Source organism: Macaca nemestrina, chromosome 19 (genome assembly GCF_043159975.1).
Source record: "Macaca nemestrina isolate mMacNem1 chromosome 19, mMacNem.hap1, whole genome shotgun sequence".
NCBI classification, from domain to species: domain Eukaryota; kingdom Metazoa; phylum Chordata; class Mammalia; order Primates; family Cercopithecidae; genus Macaca; species Macaca nemestrina.
Window position 1 is genome coordinate 7,145,341 of NC_092143.1, and position 20,606 is coordinate 7,165,946.

The window sequence follows — 20,606 nt, forward strand, 5'->3', positions numbered from 1 at the left end:
GTAAAGTAAAAACTGAATAAAGTAAATGAAGAGGCAATTTACTAAATCCACAGTTGTCTATTAAACACGTAAAATTATGTTAGTACTCACTAGTCAGTAGAAACATGGAAAAACTAAAAATTATCTTGTTTTTCCCAACAGATTGATAATATACAATGTTGACAAAAATATTGAGAACAAATATTGCAAAAGCTTTTTGGGAGAGCAATTTGATTGTATTTATTAAAATTTGCTTGGCAATTACACATCTGCATGAGAGATCCTACAGAAATATTAACTTCAGTGCACACACAGATACACAAGAGGATATTATGCAGCATTTTGCTAATGGTGCAACATAAACAGCAAGAATATTCATCCGTAGAAGGATAGCTCAAATGTGGGTAAGAAACTTTGCTGAAATTAAATAGAGTTGATTAATAAAATAACACCAAATGAAAATCTCCAAAATGCATCAAATGTAGAATTATAGTAAGTTTTATAAACATATCTATGATATTATCATATTTATTTAAACAGAAAATATACATCTCATTCGTATTTTTGAATTTACTAATTCTAAGCATAAATGGTCAGTAAAAGGTCTGGAGGGATGCACGCTGTTTCCAATAGAAGAAAAAGAAGGAAGTGGGACAATGACACTGAAGAGGGGCTTTCATTATTTACTCTTAAGAACTTTGTATGGTGGAAATCGTTATATTGTAGAATTTTTTTCTTCATTTTTAAATGTTTTTTTTTGAGATGGAGTCTCGCTCTGTTGCCCAGGCTGGAGTGCAGTGGCGCGATCCGGGCTCACTGCAAACTCCGCCTCCCGGGTTCCCACCATTCTCCTGCCTCAGCCTCCCGAGTAGCTGGGACCACAGGCGCCGCCACCACGCCCGGCTGATTTTTTGTGTTTTTAGTAGAGACAGGGTTTCACCGTGTTAGCCAGGATGGTCTCGATCCCCTGACCTCAGGTGATCCGCCCGCTTCGGCCTCCCAGAGTGCTGGGATTACAGATGTGCTCCAACATGGCTGGCTAATGTTTTTATTTTTTTGTAAAGATGGGGTTGGGCCATATCACCCAGGCTGGTCTTGAAAGTGATCTGCCTGCTTCAACCTCCCAAAGTGCTGGGATTACAGCCGTGAGCCACCGCTTCCGGTCTTAAATGTTTATTTTTTGATTACCAAAAAGATAACTTTAACTTGTTATAAAACACGACAAACAGATTCACATTCAACAATATGTAATTCCTCAAAAACTGGGATATAATACTTGTATTTTCATACATTTATAACTGAATAGTCTATATGTTATAGAACATTAGTAAAATGTCTTAAAGGTTACACAATAACAATTGACAAAAATCCTGGTCTGCCCAGTTGACTAAGATGTCATCTTGATGCTTTATAAACTAGTATAATCAGAACCATTTCATGATGATGATATTCTGAAATATGGTCATTTTAGTACTAAGGTATATTTATTTTTTAATTTTTTTAAAATGTTGACTAGGAATAAGTTTCTATGATGAAGTAAATTGTCCAAAGATTAACATTGCAAGAATCTGATAACAATTTTAGTAATATAGACGTCATTGCCATTAGCTTTGAAGCCCTTTGTCTCTTCTGCCTTAGGAGGATTCCTTTACAATTGTGCAGATCATTGAAATGTAACGTCAGAACTTTTTCTGTTTTTGTTCTTTTCATTTGTTCAGATAATTAAATTTATTCAAAAATATTATTTTTCTGGGCACCTGCTAGATGCTTGTCAGGTAATCAGGACAATGAGGCAAAATTCCTCTTCATATGGATCATCTTTTTGCCTGTGGTCCACACGTATGCTCCCTCTAACATGCTAAAAGCATGAACAACAGTAAAACAGATAACTTTCTTGACTTTATTATAATAATAACAATAACATAATTGCATGTGAGAAGTAGATTATTTTCAATAAAATAAACATCTTTATTCCTTAGAAAAAGAAGTGTTGTTTACATTGCGCTAATTATTTTATTTGTATTTACTTTATATTTTGTATTTCTAAATATAGTTTTCTTTTGCTTGTTTGTAACTTAAAATAATTTGATTCATATTAAAATTATTTTTCAGTGACTTTATTTGTTCAAACAAAATTTTACTGGGAAAATGTCGATCCATGTAGACCTAGGTCATTCATTTTCACTGCGGTATCACAGTTTTACGAACATATATTAATTATATTCATTCTATTATTACTAGTTTTATTATTACTTGTTTTGTCAGATTTTTGACACATGGTGTGTTTAGGAACACTCACCTACCTGTTTCCTGGGGCATGTTTACAACTATTCATGAAATAATGGAATGGTTGGCTTACAGGATTGGTTCCTCTTCAGCTTTGCTAGATAATGCAGATTGTTTTCAGGTCGTGTGTCTGATGTAGATTCAGAGCAGCGATATGTAAACAGCTGTGATTGCTGCAAATCCCCTCATGCACTTGATAATTCAGAAACTCTGGTAATTGTCAATCTGGTGAGGATAAACTATTGTCTCATGTGGTTTTAATTTGCATTTCCCTGGTTAATAATGAAGCAGTGCAACTTTTCATATGTTTATTGACCACTTTTGTTTCCTTTCCTCTAAAATTCAAGTGTTTTGTGTGATTGTTTGCGTGTGTATGTGTGTGTGTGTGTGTGTGTGTGTGTGTGGGGTGAAAGACTCACTGGCATATTTATCTATCCAAAAGAAGAGTAAATGTCAGTTTTATGGGATGAAAATATCTTTTGTAAATGTGTGACTTTTATTTCCATTTAATTTATGGTCTACATTAAGGAGCAGAATTTCTTAACATTAATATTCTCAAACATTTCCTTCTTTTCTTTTGTGGTTTATGCTTCTTGAGCTGTCATGTATTAGAAATGCTTTCCTATCCAAAGGAATAAGGATATGCTTCCATATTATTTTTAAAATATTTTATTATGTGTTTGACATTTACAATTAGATCTTTAATAAAGCTGAAGATGAATTTGTTTGTGATTTAAGATAGAAGTTCTGTTGTTTCTCCAAATGGATAGTGTATTAATGTGAACCGTTGTATTAAACGTCCAGCCTTTCACGCCTTGCTAGGCAACATCATATCTTTTCAATGGCATTTTCAAATGGGAGTGGTATTTTGGTGAGTCCATTTTTCCCTTCCATTACTGAATCTTCCCTTTCTGCACCAAATACCCCCTGTCCTAATCACCACAGCTTTATATAAGTAATCATAAATAATGAATAAAGTAGTTTTATGTAGCTGTATTTGTTTCCTGGGACTGCTATAAAAGTGTACCGCCCTCTGGGTGGCTTAAACACCAGCAATTTATTTCCTCACAGTCTGAAGGCTAGAAATGCAAGGCCAAGGTGTCCACATGGCTGCTTTCTTCTGAAGCCTCTCATTGGCTTATCGATGTCCATCTTCTCCCTGTGTCTTCAGCTGGTCTTTCTTCTGTACATTTCTGTATCCTAATCTCTTGTTACAAGGGCAACAGTCATATTGGATTAGGCCCACCTTGCGACTTCACTGTACCTTCATTACTTCTTTAAGGGCACGATCTCCAAATACAGTCACATTCTGAGGTTCTGGATTTAGGACGTCAACCTATGAATATTAGGAGGACACAATTCATCTCCTGACAGTAGCCCTATGAAAATGAAACCTTTTAATCTTTCCAATTCTTATGTATTTTTTTCCCTCTCTCAATTCCACCCCCATTCCATGGTCACCCCTATTCTGACTTCTAAAACTATTTTGTTTTCATGTTCTTTTGCCTGTAATATTTTGTAGCTACTTTTGCTCATCACAATATATTTGAGAGTGAGAGTCAGTCATGTTATTCCATGGGCCAATAACTTATTCATTTTATTGCTGTATGGTATTCCATTGTCTGAGTATACTAATGATCATATGGACTGCTAGTCAATTCTTCTGATGAATATGTGGGTTATTTCTAGTTTTAAGGTAGATGAAGTTGCTATGAACATTTTAATACTGGTTTTTGCTAAGAACTGAATTGCATCCCCATAAAGCTTATAGGTTTAATCCCTCAATTTGAGTATTTGAAGGTAGTGTTTATCCAGAGGTAATCAAGGTTAAATCAGGTCATAAGGGTGGGGCCCTGGCCTGATAGATTAGTGTCTTAGTGCATTTTGTGTTGCTATAAAAGAATTCCTGAGACTAAGTAATTTATAAAGAACAGAAATATATTTATCATAGCCCTGAAGACTAGGACATTTAATATCAAGATCCCAGCATCTGGTGCAGGTTTTCTTGCTGGTTTCTTACCTGGTAGCAGGTGGAAGCAGCAAAAGGGGATGAACATAGGGTCCCCACGTGGCAGAAGAACATAAGAGGGGCAACTCATAGCCGGGCGTGGTGGCTCATGCCTGTAATCCCAGCACTTTGGGAGGCTGAGGTGGGTGGATCGTGAGGTCAAGAGTTTGAGACCAGCCTGGCCAATGTGGTGAAACCCATCTCTACTAAAAATTATAAAAAGTAGCTGGGCGTGGTGGCCCGCACCTGTAGTCCCAGCTACTCAAGGCAGGAGAGCTGCTTGAACCAGGGATGCAGAGATTGCAGTGAGCCGAGATCATGCCGCTGTACTCCAGCCTGGGCAACAGAGTGAGATTCCTTCTCAAAAAATAAATAAATAAATATAAAAATAAAATGAGGGAACTCACCTCCACAAGCCATTTTATAAAGGCATTAATCTGTTCATGAGGACAAAGACTTTATGATTTAATCCCACCACCCAACGCTATTGCATCGTGGATTAAGTTTCCAGCACATGAAATTGGGGGTCACATTAATACCATAGCAACTAGTGAAACACGAGAGTGGTTGTGCTCGCTGTTTCACCCTTTGTGTATGTGCGTGTGTGTGTGTGTGTCCTCTCTCTCTCTCTTGCTGCCATGCAGATACAGTAAGAAAGCAGCTATCTATAAGCTAGGAAGAGGGCCCTCACCAAAATTTCAATTAGCTGACACATTGATTTTGAACATCCCAACATCCAGAAAGGTGAGTAATAAATTTCTATTGTTTAAGCAACTCATCTGTGTGATTTTATTAATATTGTGCCAGCCAGCCAGACGGACTATACAGTCCTTGTGGCTATACAGAATAATTTATTTTTTGTATAGACCTACAAGTAGATTTGTTGTATCATAGAGTCGTTTTGTATTTAGCTTTATTTAATGGCTTCTTTTTTAAGATGCCAAGCAAATTTCCAACATTACTGCATTCCACACATCCACCAGCAATATATGAGAGTTCAAGTTGTTCCATACTATTCAAAATTTGCTGTCTTAAATTTAAGAAAAACGTATTTAGTCGTTCTGATGAATAAATAGTGATACTGCACATTTTTATTGATGATTAATGATTTTAATACTATTTGATATGCTTACTGGTCAAATGTATATCTTCTTTCATGATTTAGTTGTTAAGGACTTTTACGTATTTGGGAAAGAGAAGAGGTTTCATCTTCTTTTAATTATTGTTACTTAGGAGTATGTTTTTATATTCTGCACATAGGCCCCAAGTCAGATATATGTATTCCAAATATTTTTCTCCCTGTCTATAATTTGTCTTTTCACTATCGAAACATTATCTTTTAGGGGGTGAAATTCCCATAATATAAAATTAACCATTTCAGGTGTACGACACAATGGCATCTAACTTTTGCAAATTTGTGCAACCGTCAGCTCTATTTAGTTTCAAAACGAACAGAGATCTAGGGCTCATTCAGTAGCCGTTCCTTATCCCTCTCGCCTCAGTCTGTGGCAAGCACTCATCTGCTTTCTCTCTATTGATTTGTCTCTTCTGGGTATTTCATATCAATGGAATCATACTACATGTTAACTGTTATGGCTTTTTACGCTTACATGATGTTTCTGAGAAACATCCCTGGTGTATCATTTATTACTACTTCATTCATTTTAATAACCGATATTCCATTGTATGGATATAACATATTTATTCATTTATCTCTTGTTGGACATTGAGGTTGTTTTCATCTTTTGTCTACTGCGAATAGTGCTGCTGTGAACATTCGTGTACAAGTATATTTTTGAATATCCATTTTCAGTTCTTAATAGGTATATACCCAGGAGTGGAATTGCCAGGACATATGGCAATTCTATGTTTAACTTTTGGAAGATGCCAAAATATTTTCCACAGCAGCTACCCCACTTTACATTCCCATAAGCAATGAATAAGGATTCCAAATTCTCCACATCCTCACGAAACATTGTCTTTGGATGAACGTGCATTTTCAATTTTGATGAAGTATAATTTTTAAAAGATCTGCACCTTTTTGTGCCTTGTTATTAAAACTTTTGCCTATTCTAAGATCAAAAAACGATCTTACGTTGTCGTCTAAATACATATAGATTTGTCATGTTTAAGTGTAAGGCACATCATAAATTAATTTGGGTGTTTTGTGTGATATATAGGTCGGAATTAACTTTTTTCCATATATATTGAAACACATACAAACAAAATATTCAGTCGTGGCAATACCTTATTTTCTCTTTTTATTAGTATTCTCCAAAGAGACAAAACCAATTGGATATACACAGATTGATAATAAACAGATAGGTAGAGAGAGAGAGAAAGAGAGTGAGGGAGAGAGAGGAGAGGGGATTTATTAGGGAAATTAGCTAATGTGATTATGGATATTGGGAGGTTCCATTATAGATCATCTCCAAGTTGGAAACCCAGGGAAGTCAGTTGCATGGCTAAGTTCAAGTCCAAAAGCCTCAGATACAGGGAAGCCAGTAGTGGTCTCTCAGTCCAGAGCAGCAGGCCTGAGGATACGGGAGTTCGCTGGTGCGAGTGTCAGAGTTCAAAGGCTGGAGAACCTAGAGCTCTGATGTTCAAGGTCAGGAAAAAGAGGGTGTTGCAGGTTCCGGAGAGAGAACACATTTGCCACACATAATTTTTGTGTGTTGTATTTTCATTATAATATGTGCTACGTGTTTTTATCATCATCACAATTTCATTTTTGACCAATTAATTATTTAGAAGTGTACTGTTTAATACTCTAATATGTATGAATTTTCTAGTTTTATTTTTGGCATTGATTTATGGCTTAAATGTACTATGAGCAGGGATCATAGTCTGCATGACTGTAATCCTTTGAAATTTATGGAGAACTATTTTATGGAGCAGCATACGGTTTATTTTTGTGTATGTGTTATGAGCTCTTGCAAAAAAGAAATGAATACTGTGTTTCAGATACAAAAAAGCAATTGCAGTAATTTTTATTTCTCCTTCAAATATCTGTGCCTTTTCTCCCCCTATTTTCTAATGGAATTAAGAAAATAGTTATTAAGAAAATAAGAAAATAATTATTAATTGTTGTAATATCTTAATAATTAACATACATTTACTTGACCCCAAATTCTCCTCTATATTTTTTCATCTTTGTTTAGTATGAGGTTATTTTCTAAGATAATAATATGTAACTTTTGATAGAATTTCTATACTCAAATTTGGAAAACAATTAGATTTAACTAAACACATTTAATTTAGATTTCAGTGTTTAGTTTACTTGCTCTCTTAAATTGGATTAAGTTTTTCTGAAATATGTATGTGCATATATATACACATATATGTTTTAAGGGAGAGGATCTATATCCTAACTTTTGTAAACTCTTACAGTTTTTGAGAATGTTCTTTACTGTTGTACATCTGAAGGTCAGTTATTGTGTATAGTATTCTTCATTCATGATTTCTTAAATTAAGCTCCCAGCTATAAATATTGCTTAAATTGCATTTCATATTTTGTTCATTAATAATTGTCTCTATCTGTTTACCTCATGGTTACAGAATAGATTGCATATTAATCGATGAAAAATATATTTAGATTATAAAGTGATTGTATTGCAAAGACTAAGTTTAAAAAAGCAATGATTGAAGGATTGAGTACTATACATAATTATCTATAAATCTAATGTGTTTTTCGTATTTTAAAGTTCACTGGAGTAACCATAAATACACACAATTAAATATATATATCATTAAGCACACTTCTATTCATGGAACTTTATAAAATTTTATATAGAAGTTCTTCTATTTATAGTTTCAGAATATTGTCTAGATCCTCCCTTTTTTAAATTTAGGCATTTCCATAGCCCCTTAAGTATAATGATTCATTACAACCCTCTCTTTTAACCACATTCTTTGACCAGTATCTGTTTAAATGTATATTTTCCGTTATCCTATCTATTTCAATCACCATATGTGTAAAATAAAATTGAAAAGCAAAATCAAACAGTAAATAAAATTAAGGGATATGAGTAACTCACATGATTTTCAGATAAACTTTGGTAGCTATATGGATTGACTTATTTTTAATTCTTTATTTCCCAGATGACATCTAATATAATGATACGAATCTTCTAGCCCCATGGACCCCAGATATGCTTATCTAATTAACACCGTTTAGATCTCATTTCGGTGGGGACTTGCACAATAAAAACAGCAGCAGCAGACCACTCAAAGCAGACTCCTACCCTCTCTTCCAGTCTATTCCAATGATCCTTCTGAAATTATAAATCTGTGAATGATTAGCTTCAACTTAGGTATTCTGGATTCACACACTCCAAAAGAATTACTGTTGTTATTATTTACAGGAAAAAGAAGTCAAAATTCGGGTTAATTTTTCTTTTACAAAGCAATTGATGATAGATGAGTAGGTCAGAAAAAAGCAACAGAAAGCTGGGAAACGTGAATTTTTTTTGGAAGAGTAGAATCCCTTATCCAAGGAAAAAAACATACTTTGAAATTTTTTAGAAAGAATTTAATAAAGAACACTCAATTATGACTTAATCATATAGGTATTTTACCTTGTACTAGATGATCGTAAGTTCAATTGATTTCAGTGAGTGCTGGGACAAAACTTCATACCTGTATTCATGTTGCACTATATTCAGGGCATTTAAATCAAAGGCCAGTGTCATTTAAAATAAAGCAAAATAAATTCTTCCCCAAAGAAGAGCAACATAAGTCAACTTAGAAGTACAAAAAAAATGGCATTTTATATGTAGATGTTGGAAGAACTTACTGTGCCTTTGACAAATATTGAAGTAAACTGCCAATTAAGATAATTGCTAACAACAGCTCATAGTATTCTATTATGAACAAGATTGATGAATACATAATATAGAATAAATAACAAAAACATAATGCTTGATGTATCAAGAAATACTAAATATTTCAGATTTCTAAAATGCTTTTATTCTTTGCGAAATAAATCATGCAAAATTCAAATATGTCAGTAAGAGAAACTGAAGAATCTTTTTAGAAATGGTGGCAATATTTTTTATCCATTTAGAATCACAAAATTAACTATTAAGATTGAACTGATCTGTGAATGTTTGGACTACTTGAAATATTAAACCTAAATTATTTGACTTAATTTAAGTTATCAATCATAGTTTAGCATAGTGCAGATACAGTCTTGGTCTAAAATATTATTAGGAAAGATGTGTTTTTAATTTAGAGTTATTAAGAATTATGTGTCATTTGATACTCAATAAAATTGCTATAATCCATTATCAACTACTCCTTAAATGTAATTTTATTTTTCTCTCTCATGAGCATGAGAAGATATCAATATCCTTCTCATGTTAATTCATCATAATATTATAACTCTTAATTGTATTAGAATGATTTTGAGATTCATGATGGAATTTTGTGCTGGATTCAATATAAAAGAAAAAAAGCATGAGTTTAAAATTATCTTTGTAGCTTTTGTCCAAAATTGCAGTACACGTTGTATTGTTTTGAAGTCCAATACAAGAAATATGTAAGAATAAGTACACTATGTACAAAGAAAGATGTATTAAGTGATTCCATAGAGGACTACTATACACAATTAAAATCTTGGAAAGTTTTTATGATTTAAATATATGATCAAATTTATAAAGGTTGCAATTTAATGGTTTTTCCTGTTAGAGGTATTTTTATTCCATGCATAACTGTATCCATCTGCTAACTGTTCTTTAACCAATGTTTCTCCATGGCACTTAATTTTTCAGCTTCTTCCTGAAGCCTTCACAATCTACTATCTGCCCTCCTTAGCAATTGTGCTTCACCTCTCTGCCAAGGGTGAGAAATTCACAAAATTATTTACACATTCTTCTTAGGTTTTTCCAAAAAAAAAAAAAATCTATTGTTTTGCCCTCATTGCCTTCATCCTTTGTGCACAAATGCTTGATGCTCAATAGGACAGGGCAACTTACAGCTGCCATTAAAATTATCCTCTCCTTCTTTCTATTTCACTCTCTTTTGTTGTTTTCATTTATGATTTGTTTGTTTATTAGCCTAGTTGATAGTATTCAATTCCAGTAAAGTAAATGTTACGTGATGGACCTTCATTCTAAGAGAGATGTGATTAGAATTTGCTAATAGTACATAAAGAATTTTCTTAGGCCAATTAACTCACAAAAGGATTGGCACATTGGCTTTCATTGTAGCATTAAGAAATGAGGATTGTGTGGGACATTTTTGATATGTGTATATATACATAAATATATACATGTATATGTATGAATATAAAAATACATATATACACGTATGTGTAGATATACACATACATATATACATGTATATATACATATACATATATACATGTACATGTGTATATGCACATGTACATATATACATGTGTGTGCATATATGCACGTACACATATACATGTGTGTGTGCATATATGCACGTACACATATACATATGTGCGTGTACATACATGCACGTACACATATACACATGTGCGTGTGCATACATGCACGTACACAGTGCATACATGCACGTACACATACACGTGCGTGTGCATATATGCACGTACACATATACACATGTGCGTGTGCATATATGCATGTACACATATATGTGTGTGTACACATATATACATGTACATATATACATATGTGTACACATATACATGTACATATATACGTGTGTACACATATATACGTACATATATACATATGTGTGTATATACATATACATATATACTTATATCTGTGTGTATATGTGTACACATACATGTATCTATGTGTATATGTGTATATACACACATATATGTATATGTGTATATGTATATATACATGTATATGTACATGTATATGTGTGTGTATATACATATATACATATTTTGATATATGTCTATATATGTGTATATATACACACATATATATACACACATATATACAAGGGGATGTGTGTGTGTGTGTGTAAGGGGTGGGGAAAGAGAGAGCATAATAGTGACATAATATAGTAAAGGAGCAAAGAGCCGTCTACAAATTTTGAAGGTATCCTGGAGAAGAAACAGCTGACGAGGTCAGGCTGACAGAGATAGCTCCCACTAGAAGCCCCTTTCTAGAAGAGGTCAGAGTCATCACATACAAAGTGCAGGAATTTGAAGGAATCATGAGGATAATTAGATTAACAGTTATTTGAGGTCCATTCAGGACCACTCAGAGTTCTTCCCCTTTGACTCTCTGCCTTCTTACCATAAATATCATTCCTTGAACCATGTACCAGGAGAAGGCTCCTGGTGCTCATCAACAGGTCCAGTGACAGCTGAAACGAATGTATGGAGTTAACAACTCCTGAGTCATTTTATACATGAGAGAAAAGAAAAGCAAAGGCTGCTGTGTCCATGAGTTTGCTGTGATGTTCTTAACCAGCTGAATGAAGCCTTCTACTTGGTAACTGCTATTTTATTACAGTAGGTTTCAATATAGAATTTGTAAAGTATAACTGGTCAATACATTAAAATAGCATAAATAATCTTTAGTATGTTATGTGTAGCTTGATTTCTCTGGTGTGTATGCATGTTACTCAAATTAACAAAGGCAAAAGAAGAGATGACAGTTGAGGTCTTGATAAGTTTGGAGTAAAAGGAATTGGCATTTCAATTTCTTACTTTTCTCAGAATTTGTGTTCGATTTTGCATGATTCGCCAGGTGCCAGTGCTCCTCCCCAGTTGTGCTCACAAGTGGCCTCATGGCTATTTGATTTTCATTAGTAGCAATACAGCTATAAGGATGGCACCTTCTTATTAGCACAAGAAACACTTTATTCTTAGAGTTTTCACAATTTAATCAATATATATCCTCTGGTTCACTTATCTCTTTAACAAACAGAATATTCTACAACTTTCCTGTTGGAAATGCAAGGAATTTAAGAAATAACTACTAAAAGTAGATTTCCTAACAAGCCATGTTCCATAATAGATTTTCTTTTCTGTGATGGATAATTTTATTTGCCAACTTGGCTAGGCTATATATATAGCCCAGATGTTTGGTCAAACATCAATCTAGATGTTGCTGTGAAGGTCTTTTTGTTTGCTTTTGTTGTTCTTGTTGTTGTTGTTTGTTTTCAGATGGAGTCTCACTCTGTCATCCCAGCTGCAGTGCAGTTGCGTGATCTCGGCTAACTCCTGGGTTCAAGCAATTCTCCTGCCTCAGCCTCCCAAGTAGCTAGGATTACAGGCACCCACCACTATGACCAGCTAATTTTTGGTATTTTTAGTAGATACGGGATTTCACCATGTTGGCCAGGCTGGTCTTGAACTCCTGTGCTCATGATTCACTTGCCTCGGCCTCCCAAATTGCTGGGATTACAGGCCACCGTGCCCAGCCCAGATTTCAGACTTAAACCTCACAATAGCATGAACCAATTATCTAATAGGATGTGTGTATTTGAACTAATACACATATGTCTTATTAGTTCTGTTTCTCTGAAGAACTCCACACACCTATTTAATACATGATTTCTTAGCATACTATTTATGATTTGTATTTCATATTAATTTGTAAATGTAGTTAAATATATTGACAAAGGCATTAAAATTATAAAAAAAATATGCTCCCACCTCAGCCTCCCAAGTAGCTGGGACTACAAGCACATGCAATCATGCTGATTTTATTTTTATTTATTTTTATTTTTTATTTTTGGTAGAGAGGGGATTTTACCATGTTTCTCGGGCAAGTATTGAACTCCTAGGCTCAAGTGATCTTCTCACCTCAGCCTCACAGTGTGCTGGGACTACAGGCATGAGCCACCATGCCTAGCCCTCCCTTTCATAATATTACATCTTTTATATATATTTATATATGCAGTTTTCCTATTCTTTTAATGTGGCCCATATATACCATTGAACACTACTTAACAATAAAAGTGAATATACTTAATAAACTATTGATACACAACAACTTGGGTAGACCTCTAAGGCAATATACTGAATGAAAAATGTCAATCTCAAAAGTCATATTCTGTATGACTCCATTTATATAACATTCTCAAAATAACCTAAGTATAAACTAGTGTCAGTATCGTGCAAAGGAGGAGGGTGTGATGTGAAGTGTGGCAGCAGGAGGATCTTGAGGGTGATGATAGAGCTCTTCATCTTGGCTGTGTGGTAGCAACACAAATTAACACTTGATAAGTGGTATACAACTATTCTCACATATTGTAACTATGTAAAGTTTCTGGTTTGATACCACAATTATGTCAGATGTAATCATTTGGGGCAAACTTTGTCAAGGGTATACAGGACCTCTCTTTACTACCTTTGAAACTTCCTGTAAATCTAGAATCATTTCAAAATAAAAAGTTGATATCATAATTTTGGATGAAAAGTATACATTATGTGGTTTATTGTCATTTCAGATAAGACACTAGGGACAGTGAAAAATAATAAAAGATTTGATCAATATGACTCAGGAGAAAACCATGTGTTATTATTTCACAAATTCATACTATTATTTTTAAGCAATTATAATACATAAACATAATTTGTTTAATCTGATGTTATTTTAAATGCTGTGTATGTCTTCTGTAGCTGTAGAACCAGGCTTCCATTATATAACATTTATGCATACTGTTGCAATTTAAAATCCTTTCAAGCTTGTTTATATGCAAATCTCTACAGCTTTAAATAATTAAATCCATCTAAATTAAATTCTCAAACAAAATGTTTTCATTACATTAATGGTATTCAATTAAGGAAAATGAAATTGTATTTATTATCTAAATATTATATCTCAAAACATAAAAAGGTTTAGAAAATTCAAAAAATGTTTGTAATTGGCAGTCCCCAAATGTTTAAAGATATTTTCTACATAATGCTGAAAATATAATGAAATGAAAATAATGAATAATAACTTGGATAATAACCATAGGAATGCATGTTATCCTCTTTCTGTTTTAGTATGCTTATTTTTTAAATCTGTAGCAATATCTTAAAGAAAAATAAATGCACATTGAATAAATTATATCTAAATCTAAAGCAATGTGGATTTAAAGAAAATATCAGAAAGCAAAATTAAACATGATTTCATAGAAAATTTACTGTTGCCCTTTTTAAAACAACTGTAGAATTTAGCTCTCTGCTTTGCACATATTTGGTGCCTGAAATATTTCAGTTCTATTGAATTTGATCACTATATTGATTGGTCATTGTTTGGCTGGAAAAAAATGATATACTCAAAGGGTATGTCCATTTTTAAAATTAAATTTAAAACAAAATATTAAATTTAAAAAAACAATATTTTTTAAAAGAGACTATTATGTGTTGAATAAACCAACACCAGATAGTGAAGTACTAAGAAACCAGCAAAAGTAGTAAGCTGTTATTCCTACCCTATGCCATCTGGGAACTCGCTCCTTGTGTACTGGGAACTTCAGACAGACTGACATCATTACGTACAAGTAATCCTCAATAAGATTAACAGCTGATTTTTCAACAGACATCATGGAAGTCATAAATTAATAGGATGACTTACATAAGGTGCAAAAATTTTTTTAAAAGTCCTCAAAAATTTACATGTGGTGAAACAATTATTCAAAAAAATGAAGGAGAAAGTAAGATATTCTCAGAAAAACAAAACTTGAGATGGTTCATGGTTAGTAGATTTGCACTACAAGAAATACTAGAGTCTCTCAGGCTGAAATGAAAGTACACTTGAGAGTAACTCAAATTCACATGAAGAAATAGAAATCTAACCAGTAAATGTAACTATATTACTAAATATAAGAGTACAAATGTATTTTTCATAACTCTCTTTTATTTTGGTCTGTATCATTTAAAATACAATTGTATAATGTAATGATAATAAATCTATATTGATGAACAAATCATCTATTAAAATGTACTCTGTGACAATAAATAAATAATCCAGGAATACCTTGGCAATTTTAAAAAAGTGAAATAAAAGAAGAGGAGTGGGGAATAGAACTATAAGGAAACAAAATTTGTGTACATTATTGAAAGAAAAGTGTTAATCTTAATAAGATCATTATAAATTTAGATGTTAATTATAATACCTAGGGCCACTAATAAAAATAACATTTAAAATATGCTGTAAAAGAATGAATAAGAGAACTACAATGGTACAATAAAATTTTTATTTAACACAAAAGAATACTATAATGGAGGACTGAGGAAAAAAGTAAGACATATAGAAAACATAGCAAAATTGTAGGCATAAATCCCACCTTATTAATTATTACATTAAGTGTAAATGAATTAAACTCTCTGATTAAAAGGCAGAGTTTGGTAAAAATAGATTTAATAAACATCCCAACTATATGCCATCTACAAAATAATTATTTATAATGCAAATATATGAATGAGTTGAATATTAACTGATAAAAACGTTCATCCCATAAGACAAAGTGATAAAAAGAGAGCTGGTATGGCTATATTAACAGCAGAAAAAGAGCATTTTATAATGATGAAAGTGACAGTTCACCAAAAAAACGTAATTTTAAATATATATACTACTCACAACAGACTGAAAAATATATGAAGAGAAACCTGGCAGACATGAAAAGAGAAATAAACAATTTAGGAAAAATAGTTGGGTATATCAATACCCACACTTAAAACAATGAGTAGACCAACTAGACAAAATATTAGTGAAATCTGAAGAACTGAACAACACTGTGATAGTTAATACTGAGTGTCAACTCGAGTGGATTGAAGGGTACAAAGATGTATTGAACCTGGGTGTGTCTGTGAGGGTGCTGCCAAAGTAGATTAACATTTGAGTCAGTGGGCTGGGGAAGGCAGACCCACCCTTAATCTGGATGGGCACAATCTACTCAGCTGCCAGAGCAGCTCAAATATAAGTAGGCAGAAACACATGAAAAGAGAGACTGGCCTAGCCTCCCAGCCTACATCTTTCTCCCATGCTCGATGCTTCCTGCCCTCGAATCTCGGACTCCAAAAAAATTGAAAACTGAAGAAGTTCTTCAGTTTTGGAACTCGGACTGGCCCTCCTTGCTCCTCAGCCTGTAGATGGCCTATTGTGTGACCTTGTGATCATGTGAGTTAATACTTAATAAACTCCCCTTTATTTATATATATAATAAATATAATATTTTTATATTATATTATATAATAAATTTTAATATCTATATAATATTTTATATAATTTAATATATTTTCTATAATTTAAGTTATATAATTTAACATATTATAATATAATAAATATATTTTTATATTATGTAATAAATAATTTAATATATAATTATATATATATTTCATTAGTACTGTCCCTCTAGAGAACCATCATTAATACAAACACTAGATACCAAATATAACTAACAGAATCTAGAAAAACACTCCAATCATAACAGAAGAATATACTTTTTTCTAAAGTACACATAGAACATTATGCAGAATAGGTTATATATTTGCCCATTAAACAAGTTTAAATAAATTTAATAGAATTGGAATCACATAAACTATGTTTATTAGCCACAATGTAATGAAGTTGTAAGTCAACAACAATATGATTTCGAAAAATCAAAAACATGTAGAACCTTAAAAACTTCCTAAATAACTGATGGATAAAGCAAATCATAATAAAAGTTACAAAACACTTTGTCATAAAAACAAAACATGATCTACCAAAACTAATGGGATACAGCAGAAAGAGTTATCAGAAGAAAATTTATAGCCATAAGCAGCTACATTAACACAGAAGAAATATTTTCAAACAAAAACCTACATATAAACTTTAAGAAACTAGAAAAAGAAGAGAAAACAAAATCCAAAGCAAGAAGGGAGGAAATAATAGGTTTAGAGAGGAATTAAGTAACATAGAGACTTGAAAACAATAGATAAAATCAACAAAACCAAAAGTTGCTTATTTGAAAAGACCAGTACAATTTACAAGCCTTTAACTACAATGATGAAGAAAAATAGAGAGAAGGGAAGAAGACTAAAATTACTGAAATCCAGAATGAAATACAGGACATAACTATAAGAATAAAAACCTTATGAGGAAATATTGTACACAATTGCATGACAAAAATTTAAATAACTTGGGTGAAATGGATACATTTTTAGAGAGACATAAAATTACCTTAAGAAGAAAGAGAATTTTCAGTTGTGCAGGAAGGGGCTCTCAACAGGACCTAAGACCATACAGGAAAGAAGCTATCCTCAAACAAGACTGAGGCAGGAAAGAAAATAAACTCATGAAAGAAAATAAACACCCCAAACTTCCTCTCCTTCTTCACTCTAAGTCTTTCCAGAGTATCCCATTAGCCATTATGAACCATAAATCAGGGATGATAGAGGTCTGTCTCCTGGGGCACAAAAAAAGAGCAGCAAAAGTCACACAATGAATGAGGAAGATGGCACATAACATAAAGTTGCACCCTTTCATATCTCAAAATTTATTTTGTCCTCCACCTACACTGTAGTAATAATCTCAATGCAGACAATGTCCAAAGTCCATTAGTCATTACATCATCATGTGTTGGTTCAGTTATATTCCTTCCATGAACATAGATTGTAACTTTATTCACCTCTAGTCTTTTTTATGTAAGGAGGCAAGGGTGAACAATTAGTTCATACTAAATATAGTTTTTACAAACTTCACAATTTAGCTGATCAGCGAAGTCTAAGTTGACAGTCAATCTAACTGTATTCTTCCACCATCGAATTTCTTTTTTATTCTTTTATTTAATGAAACAAAACAAATCGTCCCATAGGCAGTTTTGTTTTGCTTTGTTTTGTTTGTTTGTTTTTGGATAAGCATAGAAATTGACCCTTCTAGTCTCAAGGCTTGAATCTTACATTTGTTTTCTTTGAGTTGCTTCCTCCATAAATGACCCTTAGACCTTTCAAAAATTATCAAAGAAATGAAACTCACCGGATCACTGCATCCAAACAATGAGATGCCAGACCCTTCATTCCTCATGATTTCTTCCTTTCCCCTCCCATAATCTTGTTTTTCTAACCAGCCACCTGCTTCTTGTTGAGCAACTTCTCTAGCTTACCCCTTCCTATTACCTGTTTTCCCACACATAGTTACATTTCTTTCTTCCTATATAGGTCAACAAGATGGATTTGAGACTTATATCCCATCTCCTTGGCTGAAACACCCAATTAAAGCCTCTTCCCTTTCAATACTCATTGTCTCAATGACTGGCTTTCTGTTCAGTGAGCAGCAGCACCTAGACTGAACCCCTGGCTCTTGGAAAACAATTAGTTTGTTTCATTGTTTGTTTTACAATAGGGTAGTTATCCAAACTTTCCTTTCCTTTGGTGATCATCTTTTACTTTTGTTTGCTGGCTTCTTATAAACCATAATTATTGGACATGAGAGTATTAAGAGGAGATCCAGTAAATGTCCTTGGTTCCAGGGAGTCCTTCTTGGTTCTGTAGCATACCAGTATCAAATATCCCCTTTGTTGTTTTTTGTTGTTGTGTTGTTGTTTTGTTTTTTCATTTTAGTTTAGTTTTGTTTTGTTTTCTTGAGACAGAATCTTGCTGTTGCCCACGCTAGAGTGCAGTGACATGATCTCAGCTCACCGCAACCTCCATCTCCCGGGTTCAAGCAATCTTCCCACCTTAGCATCCCGAGTAGCTGGAATTACAGGCAGGCACCACCATGCCTGGCTTTATTTATTTATTTATTTATTTTGTATTTTCAGTAGAGATGGGGTTTCACCATGTTGGCCAGGCTGGTCTCAAACACCTGGCCTCAAGTGATCTGCCTGCCTCAGCCTCCCAAACTGCTTGGATTACAGGCATGAGCCACCATAGCTGGACCAAATATCCCCTTTGTAAGATAATCAATAACCCTGGCCAGTACAGTAACCCATTTCTTTTTATGTTGGTTCATCAACATGAGAGGAAAATACATTAATGTGTCATTGAGGCTTCCAATTTAATGAACTCTTATGGAAGCTGAGATTGCCTCATGATTATGTATCCCTTGGTAAATGGATCTCCCAACCCACTGAACACAAAGGTATAGCAGGAAGAAGGAAAATTCCTGAAGAGGTTATTAAGTGGGCTGGGCATGGTGGCTCACGCCTATAATCTCAGCACTTTGGGAGGCCAAGGTGGGCAGATCCCCTGAGGTCAGGAGTTCGAGACCAGACTGGCCAACATGGTGAAACCCCGTTTCTACTAAAAATACAAAAATTAGCCAGGTGTGGTAGCATGTGCCTGTAATCCCAGCTACCCAGGAGGCTGAGGCAGGAGAATTGCTGGAACCCGGGAAGCAGAGGCTGCAGTAAGCCAAGATAGAGCTGCTGCACTCCAGCCTGGGCAACAGAGCAAGACTCCACCAAAAAAATAAAAAGAGGTTATTAAGTGTACAAAGAAAAAGAGCTCTCCCATCTTTCCTCTTTTGTTCCAGATCAATGAATTCTGGCCTTGTGAGAAAAGGTACTGTGTGTTTTTTGCCAAGCTAAACCATAAAGTATACCCTAGAGGCATTACTCCAACATGTGGTGCTTCGGCCAGCACTGTGAGTTTTTGGTGAGCCAAGTCAGCTTTCTACCAAGGTTTTGGATCATGGAGCATATGGCAAAAACAGTAAATTCTATTTATGTGAGCCCATTATGTTACTTTCTACTTCATAAAATGTTCTTCCATTACAGGCAACGTGTGTGCATGTATATAGGATGCTTTTCAATAACCGTCATATATTGAACATTTATGAAGCAGTAAATGAGAATTTTGACTTTTGTTTGGAGGAAGAGTTGGGAAGAAAAGAGAAGGGCAGGAATTTTCTAATTTTATTGCAAAACCATTAAGTAATAGTATTACATTTTCATTAAAACAAAGGAAATGGTGATGGGAAATGGAAATTCATTATCATGACAATTTTAAGTAGTTGATTTATTTAACTTTTTGTCAAAACACTTTAAATCTGTCTTCCTTGTCATTGTGTAGATAACTTTTCTTAAGAGTGACCTGTGATATGCTAACTATCTTTGGGAATGTAACTCGCTAGTATCTTTCAAAGAAAACAGCTCATTTCTATAAGTTTCTTATCTCCATTAAAACATATATTGAAAGCATAGAGCCTGCAGCATTTGGAATATTGATTCTAACTATTGTAAAACCTGTTGCATGGGCAAGCCTCATTAGGCATCTTAAATCACAATGACAACTTCTAGAGATGGCTATGAAATAATATTTAGGGAATTTCATAGCAAATAAAGTCTTAAGAAGAAATCAATCAAAATTGAGAGAAATGTATTTTTAGTGTTTTTTTTTTTTTTTTTTTTTTTTTTTGCTTAATTTTAGCAGCTCAAGTTAGCTTTCTATAAATTCTGG

At 33.7% G+C, this 20,606-nt stretch overlaps 1 long non-coding RNA gene across 3 annotated transcripts in view; it reads left to right on the forward strand.

Moving 5' to 3' along the window:
• The window catches only part of LOC105489344 (uncharacterized), a 163,584-nt gene that overhangs the window by 124,657 nt on the left and 18,321 nt on the right, over window positions 1-20,606 (forward strand). The window contains exon 4 of one of the 3 annotated variants that reach the window (XR_011617197.1): window positions 142-383. The exons of the other annotated variants lie outside the window; for them this stretch is intronic. This is a non-coding gene — a long non-coding RNA (uncharacterized lncRNA). The remainder of the gene's footprint in view (window positions 1-141; window positions 384-20,606) is intronic. 3 annotated transcript variants of the gene reach the window in all.